Source organism: Symphalangus syndactylus, chromosome 16 (genome assembly GCF_028878055.3).
Source record: "Symphalangus syndactylus isolate Jambi chromosome 16, NHGRI_mSymSyn1-v2.1_pri, whole genome shotgun sequence".
Classification (NCBI taxonomy): Eukaryota; Metazoa; Chordata; class Mammalia; order Primates; family Hylobatidae; genus Symphalangus; species Symphalangus syndactylus.
The window spans coordinates 85,490,846-85,504,565 of NC_072438.2; the positions used below are offsets into that span (position 1 = coordinate 85,490,846).

Sequence of the window (13,720 nt, forward strand, 5' to 3'; positions counted from 1 at the left end):
AGCACTGACGGCCTTGTTGAGTCAAAAAATCTCAGCTTTCCCTGTTTCTGTTCAAAAATGTACTGAGTATGGAAAGTCTGTAAAACATTAAGAAATAATTTTTTATGTTATCTAAATCCTTAGGGTGCAGAAGAAAAACACACTATTTCATTCTCTCTGCCTCCTATTTCATCCCATTTCTGACTTCTAGAGGGAAAAGGAGAATGCTGTTTTAATCACACTGCTTCCTTCTTAGGCTTGTGGCTCCTCAGAATTACAATTGAACTATATTCTGGTGAGAAATGGACTCTGTATGGTTCATTTTTACTCTTGAGAGCATTTACCAGACATCTGTTCTCATGTGACACTTACCTAGATGTCTGCCTCAAAGGCTGTGGCTGGAAAGGCATTTCACAAAAGCCTTCCTTTGGCAGGCTGGGCACTGCTGTGGTTTCAAGACTACCCTTGTATTTTCTCAAGAGAACTTAAATGCCACCTCTTAAGTTACATAAGTATAAGCAGACCTGGGGAATTCAAGGAAGGTGGCCATCTTGATATCATGAAATACACTTTCAGGCTAATTCCCATACAATACATAATTTCAAATATCTACAAACACAAGGACAGAAAACAGGAACCATGATATTTGGTCCCCTTTAGGATTGAGACATCCTACTTCTAACTTAATACTCCTGGGGTCCCCCAGGCTTCATTAATCAAGCTGGAACAAAAATACAGCTGAATATACTGAAATTAGTTAGTGATGTCAATTGCACTGAAAGTGTTGATTGACACTTTCAGTTGTTGAAAACACTTTCAGTGTAATTGATATCACTAGCTAATTGAGACTGAAAGGTTGAGGAGCCCTTAAGAGCCAGCCATTCCACACTTAGTCATTTTTAGATATCATATGTAGTTCTTATTATAACCCCAAAATAGGAATTATTAGATTCTTCAAATCCAGTGTCTTTACACTATTTCCTGAGAAACCACTCCAAAAACATTGCCCCAAAACACATAAAGAGTACTTTATCTTTCAAAATATTCTATTTGCAACCTCACAGTTACTTCCTAATCTTTGTCCACTGTAATTAAGCCAAACAGAAAAAGCTCGTGTTCACTGGCTTATCTAACGTCTTAAGAGATACAATAAATCTAAAGGATTAGATATAGAGAAAATTTGATATAACAATAAAGATTCCATACCCTTTTTCAGAGAATATTCAAGTTGTCTATATACCTACTCAGTGTTCTTCCCCGGCAGTTACCTGGTTTCCAGGGTACCAGCTAAGACCATCATTAAGAAGAGAAAGAAAGTGTGAAATAAGTAGGTACAAACTACATTAAGATAAAGGTCTGGACAAATCAAAGCATTTCTTTTCAACAGAATCAGATATCAAGGGCAATTGCTTCTGACAAATAATAGTTCACAGGTCTTCTTTGGATAGTTAAAAAAAAAAAAACATTTACAAGAGATCGCAAAAATAAGACAGAACAATTTTATAAATCTTTTATTTAATAGGCATTGTTTATTCCAGCTTGTAAAGTTCAGTAGTGCTTGATGTAAGTTTTTAAGCCTGTGGATGAACGTCTTAGCTTAATGCTCCAGGTACACTGGGATAAATGGGAAGTGAGCTTATTAATAGACTTGCTAGGCTTTCCCTTTCAAACACATATTTAGAAAGACAGAAATTGATTGTTCCAAAGACCAGTATCAAAGCACTATAAAATAATATTCTATACCAACTGGTTTGATTTCAAGTTATTCATAAGATTTTAGAGTGTGTATAAACAAGTATGTATATGTGTGCATGTGTATATACCTGACACCTTGTTTTTAAAAATGGGTGTGGATTTTGCAATTGTTACAAAACTACCATGAATAACATAGTCATCCATTTTAGAGTGATCAAATCTCCTCCAAATGAAAGTTTCTCTCCGATGTCATACTCCGCTTGACCATGGAATGAAAATGGCTTCAAATTGTTCTTAATTGTGAAATTAAAAAATAAGGAGACAGAACGCATCACCTCTTGCACCGTAAGATCCAGGAAGATTATGGATCCTAGTAAATTCAGGATTATGAAGAGGCCTCCAAGGATAGACAGCCTAAATGTTTAGTGCTCTCCCATTGGACCTTTAAACTAGGGTGATGTGGGGAGATAAGGTTCTCTTCTACACGTCACAATGGCAGACTGAGTACCAGTTACAGAACAGAAATGCCACTGTCATTGTTGGTGCATTTTATCAAAAGGCTCAATTTCTCTACCTGCTAAAGCTTGGCAAAAAAGCTAGCTGGCTAAAAGAATAAGCGAACTGATAGAAATTTTTAATTCTGTAATAATTTTTAAAAATCGATTTAAATATTATCTCACTCAAAAACCTAAGATTTACTGAATTTGGGACATGCTGGTATATATTTGCTATTGAATTTGTTCTATATTCCAACATACCCCTCGCCAAAAACACAACCTAAAGGAAAAGAAAAAAGAAAGAACGTAGCTCTCTAAATCATAATAAACTACTCAATACTAAGGAGTACAGAGGGTACAATCCATGCCACCTAGAAGACAGCTAGACAGCCACCCAAGCCAGTGGATGGGCCCTGATATATTGAACGTGGTCAATATCAAGTTCTTATCAAAAAGGACAAAAGAGATGATTTCCATTGCTGCCACGTGTTATTCCACCAGGATGTACTGACAGTACTTAAGCATAAAACCCTGTTAAACATAACCTACCACTGCAAAAAATATCATATTTGGCTATTTGATATACACAATAAGTCCCTTTTTGTGTAGTAAAAACAAACTAGCCTGAAAATAAATCTAAATGGCCATAACCTGGAAAACAGATCATCTGAAAGAAAATCAGCCATCAAAGGTATATCATGGCTTCTGTTAGGTAATGGGGAAAAAGGAATCATTGCGACCCTAATCAACCAGCTTCACCCCAGCGACTGCCTTCTTTCTCCCCCCATCAGTAGATTTCCATCTGGACGCCATTCGCCTTTTGCAATCCTTAATGAAACAATGAGGTCGGAGTCCAGAGAAAACAGAAAGGATTAGGATCCTGACAAGGTAATCATTTTCTTCTCTCCGGTTTTTGTAGGCCATCTTGTTCGAATAAACGCTAAGATGTCTTAATTTTCCCCAAGTGGTGTCACTGGAGGCAACGCCCACTGACAGTTTTGAGGCCATCGTCCCTTAATCAAATGACCAAAAAAGATCTGTCAAACGGTTAATTATGCAAATTAAAAAAGCCACCCTCACTGCAGTAAGATATGTTACAGTAAATAGAACAATGAACAGTACTAGAAAGGAAAATAGCAATGTGCGGGTACAAAATATTTAATCCACAATTTGCCTTCATCATCATCAAGGCGAATCTTAATTTTGGTCAGTTGAAATCAGCAAGAAAGCAAAAGATGAGAGACAGCCTGGAAAAGAAGAAACATACACACAGGCGGGAAAAACTGTCATTGGTGTCCAAGGGTTTCCCGCAACATTTAGGGCAAACGCCTTTGTTCCTCGGCTCGGGAGGGGAGTGGGTGGCTTGATGATGGAGATGGGATGGGGCTGCCGGGCCCTCCACACCCTGCTCTCCGGCGCATGCGCGAGGCCAAGACAAAGGAATAGGTAATTACAGTCCCGATTCATTCATTTTGCCTGCAGTATACTGGGGGTCTGTTGGCCCGGGCTGTAATCCCGGGAGGTGGGGGGGGGGGGTCGGTCCACAACCCTATAGCACAAGGCCATTTCAATGCTAGTGCTGGGTTTTAGCCCGCCCCACAGTGCGAGTGGTCGCGGGGGAGACAGAGGTGTGTCAATCCTGTACAAGGTACTAAAAAATGCACCCATGTGCGCTGTGCTAATTTCAGCAGAGTGAGAATTACACGGGCAAGGGCTGTCCACCGAGTTCGTTTCAAGGCGGAAATGTCTCTGGGGAAGCAGATAAGGAGCCTGGCCAAGCGTTCGATGAATATTCATGAAAAGAATGCGGTTTGCAGCCGCGCATTGTGCGTGCGATCGGATCCAGGATTCCGCAATTTTTATTTTTCTGGAAATGGAAGGGGGACGGGGGGCGGGGGGAGCAGGAACCGGGCGCCGGGTTTCAGCTTTAGCGCTTTGGGCAAAAGCTGCTCAACCCCAACCCTGCGCTCCCAGCGCGGCTGAGCCCAGTTAAGGGCCGCGCGCTGTCAGGTTCAAGCCCACACCCCCCAGGCCGGGGCCGGGGCCCAGGGCGGAGGCGCCTGGCGCATTCTTGGAACCAAAGGCTCGAAAAAACAAACCGCTCCGAGGCAGCCCACGGGTTCGTGGGAAGGCAATTCCGCCACGGACGAGCCTGGGGCTCCGATCTGCTCGGGAGGTGCTTCTGAGTGCTCGTCGCCCTGTGAACCTCGTATTCCTTGGCCCCAGAATCAAGATCCAGGAGTCCCATGGGTCCAGAAGACTCGTTTGCCAAAGCAAAAAGCCACCCACTTCCTTCTGATCGGGCCAGATTCCCCATCTTCTTTCTCCCCGGACTCCCGCCCGCCCCACCCCACCCCCACCCTCCATCTTTGGCTACTGCGCCCCTCGCCCCGAGCGCTTTCTCCAAGGCTGGTAAGGGCTCCGATGACGGAAGCACTCCCTTCAGCCCACAGAACCGTCTCCCCGAGACTCAACGTACTGACGGGGTTTCGCATTCGGCAATTCCTCCAGTCACCCGCAGCTTCTCTCCCCGACAGCCCCCTCCCCCCAGCTCCGTTTACCAACCTCGCCACCCCCCTCACCCCTCTACCATGCGAGCGGCTGAAGCCTCCCACTTCTGGGCCCCCCATCACCCGGGATCCCCGAAGTGCGACGGAGCCCTCACAGAGGGACCCCAGGCCCTTGCCGTCCAATCCAGGCCCACATCCCCGCTGCCCGCTGCACGAAGGGAGAGCCTGTGGGCTGCGGGGCGGGGCGCAGCGCGGTGGGGGACGGAGGCCCCCGGGTCCGCGGCGGCGCGGGGCCACCGGGCGCGCCTCCTTACCGGCTCTGGGTGCCTGCGCAGCCCCTGGGTTAGCGCGGTGCCGCCGAGAGGCCGGGGTCGCTGGCGTCGTCTGGCTGGTGCCTGGCCGCTGGCGGAGGCTCTCTCCCGGCTCGACGGCGGAGCCCGGAGCGAAGAGCCAGTTGGAGCGCTGCCGCCGCCGTCGTCGCCGCTGCCGCTACTGCCGCCGCCGCCGCCGCTGCAGCCTCTGCATTTCTCGCGCTCGCTCCCCCTCCCCTTCCTGCCCAGTGCCCTCCCCCCGCGCGTCCGCCCGCCCAGCCTCCCTCCTCCCGCGCTCCCCGCCCGCCTCTCTCCCCTCCCTCCAGCACCGCGCCCCGCCCGCCTCCCCTCCACTCCCTCCAGCTCCGTGCTCCCACCCCCTGCACTCCCTCTGCTCCCCTCCCCTCCCCTCCCTCCGGCGCAGACCCTCCCCTCTCCCCTCCAGCCCGGACACGCCCGCCTCCCCTTGACTCCCCCCAGCTCTGGGCCCCCACCTCCCCTCCCCTCCAGCACAGTCACCCCCATTTCTCTCCTATCCTCCATCCTGGTCTCTCCCTTCCCCCCACCTCCCTTCCCCTCCCCTCCAACTCTGTGTCCCGCCAACGTTTCCTAACTGCCCTCTATTCAGATCCCCCCTCCGCCTCCCCTCTCCTCTCCTCCATTCCTGTATCCCCCTTCCCCCGCCGCGCCGCCTGGGCTGTCCGTGGGCTTCTCTCTCTCTCTCTCTCTCTCTCTCTCTCTCCCCCCTCATTTATTTGGAACCGTTGGATAAGAAGTGCTCGGGCTCTCGCTCAGACTTAGGGAGCTGCCTCGAGGTGATGAATGACACCCCCTGGCACCAGCTACCCTTCTCAGACCCCAGTCCAGCCCGCTCCCGACATCGACTACGATTCCGCTACCTCGGCGGGCAGCGAGGTTGGGGTGAGCCCCAGCTGCAGGCGCGTCTCGGCTGCGCCGCTGCAAACGAGTTGCGCACCTTGGGCGGCTCCGCACCTGCACCCGCACCCGCGGGGCTGAGCCCCGAAGGCTGCAGCTTCGGGGCAGGCGCGGTCGCCGAGGTCCAGCTGGTGGGGCGAGAGACGTCGCCCCTCGGAGGATGCTCTCGGAACTTGGGAGAGGAAGGAGGGAAGAGAAGAGGGTAAAAGGGCCGTCGATGTTTTTGATGTCTGTGCTTTAATGGAGGCCACCAATATTAAGAAGACGGGGTTGGCCGAGGCAGCCCGCACGCTGCTGCTCGCGAGCGCTCGAGTCAAATCTAGGGCCAACTGCGGCTTGTCCGGGTGCCCTGGGGGGCGGACACTTGATTTAGCACCGGGACACAGAATAGCCACCGGGGTAGGAAGATGCGTTCACTTTGCTTACCTGTTGGCAAGAGGGACATACAAAAATAACGTAACGTGACATCGTTGACAACGGTAGCTCTCTGATTAGACAAAAGCCAATTTTACCTTCCCGCAAAAGCCAGTTGACGCCTTTGGAACTTTTATTTGCGGCATTTTGGCGCCCTCTGGCTGTGTTTGGATCGCTTTCATACTCGCCTGCGTCCCAGCCAAGAAAAAATCGATTGAGTTGCAGGTTGTCCTCAGGATGGTTTTGCCCTCATGACCTGGGCGCGAATTCAGGGACAGGGTGGCCCTCCAGAACCGGAGTGACAAACTGTAACCATACTTAGGGAGGCAGACGTCAAAGGCAAGTACATCTGTATTCAACTGGGGAAAGGTAAGTGCATTTTCACTTAACAGGAAAATTAACTAATTATAACTTTAACTTACATATTTGAATTAAGCAAAGTGGCAATATCTACTCAACTGCACTAGCGATTTTGCAGTGGAAACACTTGACGACCCTACTGTACACATTTACAGGTCATAGGAGGCAGCACCAAATAAGATTAATGCATGCCAGCTGGAAATGTTCAAATTTAAACCAAAGGTAACAAAAAAAGGGGAAACTGTTTGTTTTTTCCTGTTTCTCTTTCTGCCATTTAAAGTGAAATAAAAAGTTAGTGTAGTAAAATACCAGGGAAGCAAATTACAAATGAGGTTGCCTCCAAAGCATTTTAATTCTTTTCAATATTTATTTCCCTCACACCAGTACACCATCTATAAAGCTAAATGGAGGATGCAGGTTTTCCCACCTCCTTTTGGGGCCAGATATTTCTTTGTTGTGGGAGGCTGTCCTGTGCACTGTAGGATGTCTGGCATTCATTGCTGGCCTCTACTAGCAGCCAGTACCACCCTCCACACACACCACCAGCACCAGCACCAGTTGTGACAACCAAAAATGTCTCCAGATATCGCCAAATGTCTCCTGGGAGGCAAAATCACTCCAGGCTGAAAACCACTGAGCTAAATTTTCTTTCAACCTCTACGAGCAAGTCTCTAGGTTTTTACCCTATCGAATTAGATGAATATTTGCACTGTTATGCTCAAGACATTTCCTGAGTTAGAGGAGCTGCGTACTTGTTCATTTAGCATTCAGGGTTTTTATCCTTGTGATCTTCCAGGCATGTAAATCATCTTAAAATTAGCAAATAGATTTCCTCATTGTATTTGCAGTATAAGCCTATGGGTGTTATCTTCCTTCTCTATTCTCTTTTTCCAATTTTTCAAAAAAAAAAAAGACAACATAAAAATTAATGTTCAGTACCTTAAGTGCTTCCAGCTAAATTTTCATGATGGAGAAAACAAACCTTTCAAAGGTGTGATTGGAATACAGATCACGGGTTACCATAGAAACTGGAGGCAAAAGCTTACACCAACAAGGAGAACTGCAGGTCTCCTTAATTTTGTCTTCCATCAGATTTAGTTGTTCTCTTAAAACATTTTTTTAAATTTTTTTAAAGGAGGGTGAGAATTCATCTTCAATGAGATAATGATGCAACTGACTGATAGTGCTATTAATCTTTAGAAGCTTTTACAGAATTTGTAGGTTTGCAGCAAATGGTTGCCAAAATGTTACCTCTCAATGTAACTATATTACTATATAAAATCCAATTTGGCAACGTTTTTAGTCTAATTTTTAGTTGTTCATCTAACATACATTTTTAATGTGTATGCTTTTAAAACATTTTTTTAAACACATGCTTAGGGAATAAATGAATAAACCTTTAAAGTTCTGAATTTTAGAAAACTGTTAACATTAACTATTGTGAATGTGTCTGTTTAGATTATAGACTAATGATCTTGGGAACAAATGTTAAGGGTGTAATTTATGGTAAATTTAATTAGCCTTCACTATTACGCTCATGAAAAAAAGACTGCTTTACTCTCCAAATGGAATGAATGCATTTATTTTTGACAAACAAAGCTGGAGTTCATCGGTTATAAACTGAATTCCATTGTCATTTTTAATTGCCTGCATAACTTTCTCCAGGGAAGCATAACCTGCATTATGAAAATCATTATCCAAAAGATAAATTATTCTATGATAACTAATTTTTTTCTAAAAGATTTGTCATTGCTTGCAATATAATGGACTCATTGTCACTTAAATTACTAGTCAGTTTACAAAAATTTCCATGTGCATTCAGCTTTTCAAATCATATCTATTGTGTCAACTAAGACACCTACAATAGATTATTATACAGACCACATCAAGCCTCAAAACCTCACTCTTATCTTCCCTCTCCCCACCTCCCACATCACCCACCAAGGCCTAGCATCTTTCTCAGTTCCCCATCCTTTCCTCTTAAATAGTAAAAAGAGGATTAAAATCTCAAATAAAAGATGTATAACAAGAATGAATCAGAAGCATGGTGACAGTAGTGTCACCCAAGTGTTACTCTAGCCACCTTTGCTTGACATCTTTCTGGATATTTCCTGTTCAAGGCCACTGCATTAATCCAAACCCTCAGAAACCCATTTAGAGAATTTGAAAGTAAATTCAGCTCTACTGGTAAGTTTTTGGTGGAGGACCAACTTGCTGCAATTTGTTTACAAAATCTTATCTGCAAATTGCAGGCAAAAGGCCAGACAGTATTACAGATGAAAGTGTACAGCTTTTTTTCTCTTAAATATATTTATAATTTTTTAACCAAAAGAAATATTGTAATCTATATATTCGTCTTTCTTCCTTTCTACCCCAACCCTACCCATTATTACAACCTCACCTTTCACACAGCCAAGTGAAAGGACTTCCTTTGTTTAAATCAGTGGTTCCCAATCAGGGGCTATTTTGCTATCCAGAGGACAACTGGCAATATCTGGAGGTATTTTTGGTTGTCACTATGGTAGGTGAAAGGGTGAGGAGGAAAAAATGCTACTGGCATCTAGTGGGTAGAAGCCAGGGATGCTGCTAAACATCCCACAATGCACACAGGACAACCCCACGACAGTCATTCTGGGCCAAAATGTCAATAATGGCAAGGTTGAGAAACCCAGGTTTAAATGAGCATAAAGTTGCTGCCCAGTTGGAAAATGCCTGATCTTTTTTTTTTTTTTTTTTTTTTCTAAGAGCGCATGCTGCAGAGGGAAGCTGCCTCTTCCTGTGGCTTAAGGTATCTTCAGCAGGGCAAAAGGCTTGGAGGCACAAAATTTAATGGAGAAATTTTAACAAGGGCCTGCGTCGCACAATGCGCGCCAAGCCCTTCATTAACCACATTCTCCACTGTAACACAAATTGAGGCAATAGTTTCAAGAGGTATGTCAAAGATTAAAAGCAGTGATTTTGAATTGCATTCCCTGTTACTGCACACCAAGTAACTGGAAGAAAATGACTTAACCTTGCTTCCCTATTTAATTTCCTCTTCATGTACTGTAAAAGGATAGCTGGGAAACCTGAGCAAACATTTGTTTACTACGAAGCATCGGACTTGAAATGGAAGGGACAGCCTGGCCTTGGTGCTACATTAGGAACATTTGCCCAAAATGAGAGGCAGATAAAAACAATCCTGTCTACCTGAATAGCTCTCATTTCCAACCCCCTTCTCCCTTTCATAGACTGTAATTCCTCTGCCTATCCTTTCAGTCCCAAAGTACATTTCTAGTCACCAGCATTTTCTTTTCTTTTTTTTTTTTTTTTTGGAGACAGAGTCTCTGTCTGTTGCCGAGGCTGGAGTGCAGTGATGCGATCTTGGCTCACTGCAACCTCCGTCTCCCGGGTTCATGCCTCAGCCTCCCAAGTAGCTGGGACTACAGGCGCCTGCCACCACGCCCAGCTAATTTTTTTTTTTTTTTTTTTTTAGTAGAGATGGGGTTTCACCGTGTTAGCCAGGATGGTCTCGACCTCCTGACCTCGTGATCCGCCCGCCTCGGCCTCCCAAAGTGCTGGGATTACAGGCGTGAGCCACCGTGCCTGTCCAGCATTTTCTATTAAGAAAATACATAAAATTGTCAGAGGCATTTAAACTACTGCGACTCCATCTTGAATAGGGGCTGGGTAAAGTAAGGCTGAGACCTACTGGGCTGCGTTCCCAGGAGATTAAGCATTCCGAGTCGCAGGATGAGATACAGCAAGGTCTTGGAGACCTTGCTGATAAAACAGGTTGTGGTATAGAAGCTGGCCAAAGCCCACCAAAACCAAGATGACAACGAAAGTGACCTCTGATTGTCCTCATTGCTCCCACCAGTGCCATGACAGTTTACAAATGCCGTGGCAACATCAGGAAGTTACCCTATATGGTCAAAAAAGGGGAAAAACCCTCAGTTCCGGGACTTGCCCACATTTTTCCCAGAAAACTCATGAATAATCCACCTCTTGTTTAAAATGTGATCAAAAAATAGCTATAAGTATCCTCAGCCAAGCAGCCCATGCCGCTGCTCTGCCTACAGAGTAGTCATCTTTATTTCTTTACTTTCTTTTTTTTTTGAGACAGAGTCTTGCTTTGTCACCCAGGCTGGAGTGCAGTGGCGCGAGTTCTGCTTCCCGGGTTCACGCCATTCTCCTGCCCTCCTGCCTCAGCCTCCCGAGTAGCTGGGACTACAGGCGCCCGCCACCACGCGGGAATTTTTTGTATTTTTAGTAGAGACGGGGTTTCACCGTGTTAGCCAGGATGGTCTCGATCTCCTGATCTTGTGATCCGCCCGCCTCGGCCTCCCAAAGTGCTAGGATTACAGACGTGAGCCACCGCGCCCGGCCTATTTCTTTACTTTCTTAATAAACTTGCTTTCAATGTACTATATGGACTCGCCCTGAATTCTTTCTTGCACGAGATCCAAGAACCCTCCCTTAGGGTCTGGATTGGGACCCTTCCCTGTAACAAACCAATGGTAAAAAGGTGATAGCCTCCTAAGCAGTGAGGGCTTTTTCCATGCAGTGCCTACCTGTTCCTACAGACACCAGGGAGGCGATTATGGCATAGCAAGCTCAGTCTTGGGAAAACAGTCCTCAATTCCTTGGCTACCCTTCCCCCACAATCACCCATTAAACCAGTCAGAGAACAAGTTACCTTACAATGGCATAAAGAATGTTGTAGAACAATTATTCAGCTGGCTCCACCTTTGAATAATGAAGACCACAGAGATCCTAGTGTTAAATAATGTGTGCCGCGTCCACTCCTCAGCACCACCTGCTTCTACTCTCAGATCAGCCCTTACCATAATTAGAATATTTCTACTTTAACTTCAGTGCAAGGAATGGTGCCCGAAATAAATTGGTAAGTGCAAAAGCAAGTTGCTAACCAGAATGCAAAGGATGCACATTTTTATTATAAGTAAATAAATTAAGGGATGCTGCTTTGCGTACTTCTCTAAAGTGCAAATACGGACCAAATTCCAGTGTCTACCTAACTCTGCTCTTTTGATAAACTCCCTAAGACTCCCAAACAGATACCATAACCCTCTTGCATTTCAAGCCTAGGAATCTACTCAGATAAGTTCAACTCAGCGTCAGAATGATTTCTCTCCACAGGAAGAAAGTAAATGATAAGAAATAAGAGAGCCAGGTTTGAACAAACAAGCAAACCCCAGCTACTGTGTCAGTAGTTTTAAGGGAAACGGAATGGCATGTATGAAAATGTGGAAGATGAACATATGATGTAGCAGGGTACTTGACGCGACAAGAAAATCATGGTCACCGTCTTGAAGCCTCAGTGTTCCTGGAAAAACTTGGACAGAAAAAGAAAAGCAATTTCATGGTAATTAAGGTATTAGTTTTATCAAAATCAAACACAAGGGAAGTTGTCAAAACCAACTTCTTAGATGCCTCTAGCAAGTTGCCCAACAGTATGTAGAGACTGTCCCATTGATGTTATAAACAAAAACATGGGAAAATACACCAGACTGCTAAGAGCGGATCTCGCTAGGCACTGGTGTCATTTCAGAGGTGGGACAGAGGACAGCTGAGCTTTCATTCCATGTTATAACATTTTATGTTGAACAAATGTTTTTGCAATGACCATTTGTTACTTTGGTAATCAGAATATACAATTTTAGGAGTTGCTCAGGATTCCTCTTCAGGGCTAAGAAATCACTGGTTGAAGCCTGACTTCTTATCAACTTTCCCTGGGCTGTTTTTTTGGGCTTTGTGTTTGTTTGTTTGTTTTGTCTTGTTTTGTTTTGAGATGGAGTCTCACTCTGTAGCTCAGGCTGGAGTGCAAGTGGCACTATCTTGGCTCACTGATACCTCCGACTCCCTGGTTAAACAATTCTCCTGCCTCAGCCTCCCGGGTAGTTGGGATTACAGGCACTCACCACCACACCCAGCTAATTTTTGTGTTTTTAGTAGAGACTGGGTTTCACTATATTGGCCAGGCTGGTCTCGAACTCCTGACCTCAGGTGATCCGCCTGCCTCGGCCTCCCAAAGTGCTGGGATTATGGGCATGAGCCACCAAGCCCGGGCCCCCGGACTCTTTTTAACAACATACATCTGCTTTCTGCGTCTTTCTGCTTCTTCATCTTACAATGAGTGACACCATGTGAGTCAAGAATGAGGCCAAAACCCTAGCACTTCTCCTTTGACTTTGTTGCATTATTTCCACTCATTCTGACCTCAGAGCAAATAGAAAGATATTCCACCCCTGGTGCAGGTCTCCAGTCCACTTCTAGCGCAAAGGAAACCCCTCTCTAGCTTTATTCATGTTGAGGTCATTGATCAAATGACTAACGCTTACAGGAAAAGAACGTTTTAGCCTATAGTTAGCCCCTACCTTCTCTGTTCATATATTAACCTACTTTTTGTATTGATGAGCCCATAACACTAATACAAAGTTCTGTTTTTCATATGACATTGTTTTTTGTGTTCAATATCTCTGAATGATCTTCTATGACACAGCATTGCTGCTGAATCAGGGCTATGCTGATTTTTATGACTTTTGCTCTTCAATAAAATTAAACAAATTCAGTGCAACCAAGAGCCTCAACACCAAGGCATCCTAAAACTTTTTTTTTTTTTTTTTGGTAGAGATGGGGTCTCACTTTATTGTGCAAGATGGTCTCAAACTCCTGGCTTCAAGCAATCCCCCTGGCTCCGCCTCCCAAGGTGCTGAGATTGCAGGCTTGAGCCACCATGCCTGACCATTACAACTTTTTTTTTTTTTTTTGAGACGAAGTCTGTCTCTGTCACCAGGCTGGAGTGCAGTGGTGAGATCTCAGCTCACTGCAACCTCCGCCTCCTGGGTTCAAGCGATTCTCATGCCTCAGCCTCCTGAGTAGCTGGGATTATAGGCGCCCACCACCACACCCAGCTGATTTTTGTATTTTTAGTAGAGGTAGTGTTTTGTCATATTGGCCAGGCTGGTCTTGAACTCTTGACCTCAGGTGATCCACCCGCCTCAGCCTCCCAAAGTGC

At 45.4% G+C, this 13,720-nt stretch overlaps 1 protein-coding gene and 1 long non-coding RNA gene across 2 annotated transcripts in view; one reads left to right on the forward strand and one right to left on the reverse strand.

The window, feature by feature from the left end:
* The window catches only part of BASP1 (brain abundant membrane attached signal protein 1), a 59,668-nt gene extending 54,460 nt beyond the window's left edge, over positions 1 to 5,208 (reverse strand). Inside the window, exon 1 of the mRNA XM_055246119.2 lies at positions 4,996 to 5,208. The gene's annotated coding sequence lies outside the window, so the exon portion shown is untranslated. The remainder of the gene's footprint in view (positions 1 to 4,995) is intronic.
* A 1,389-nt stretch (positions 5,209 to 6,597) lies between these two features.
* The window catches only part of LOC134732762 (uncharacterized), a 118,620-nt gene continuing 111,497 nt past the window's right edge, over positions 6,598 to 13,720 (forward strand). Inside the window, exon 1 of the long non-coding RNA XR_010116246.1 lies at positions 6,598 to 6,711. This is a non-coding gene — a long non-coding RNA (uncharacterized lncRNA). The remainder of the gene's footprint in view (positions 6,712 to 13,720) is intronic.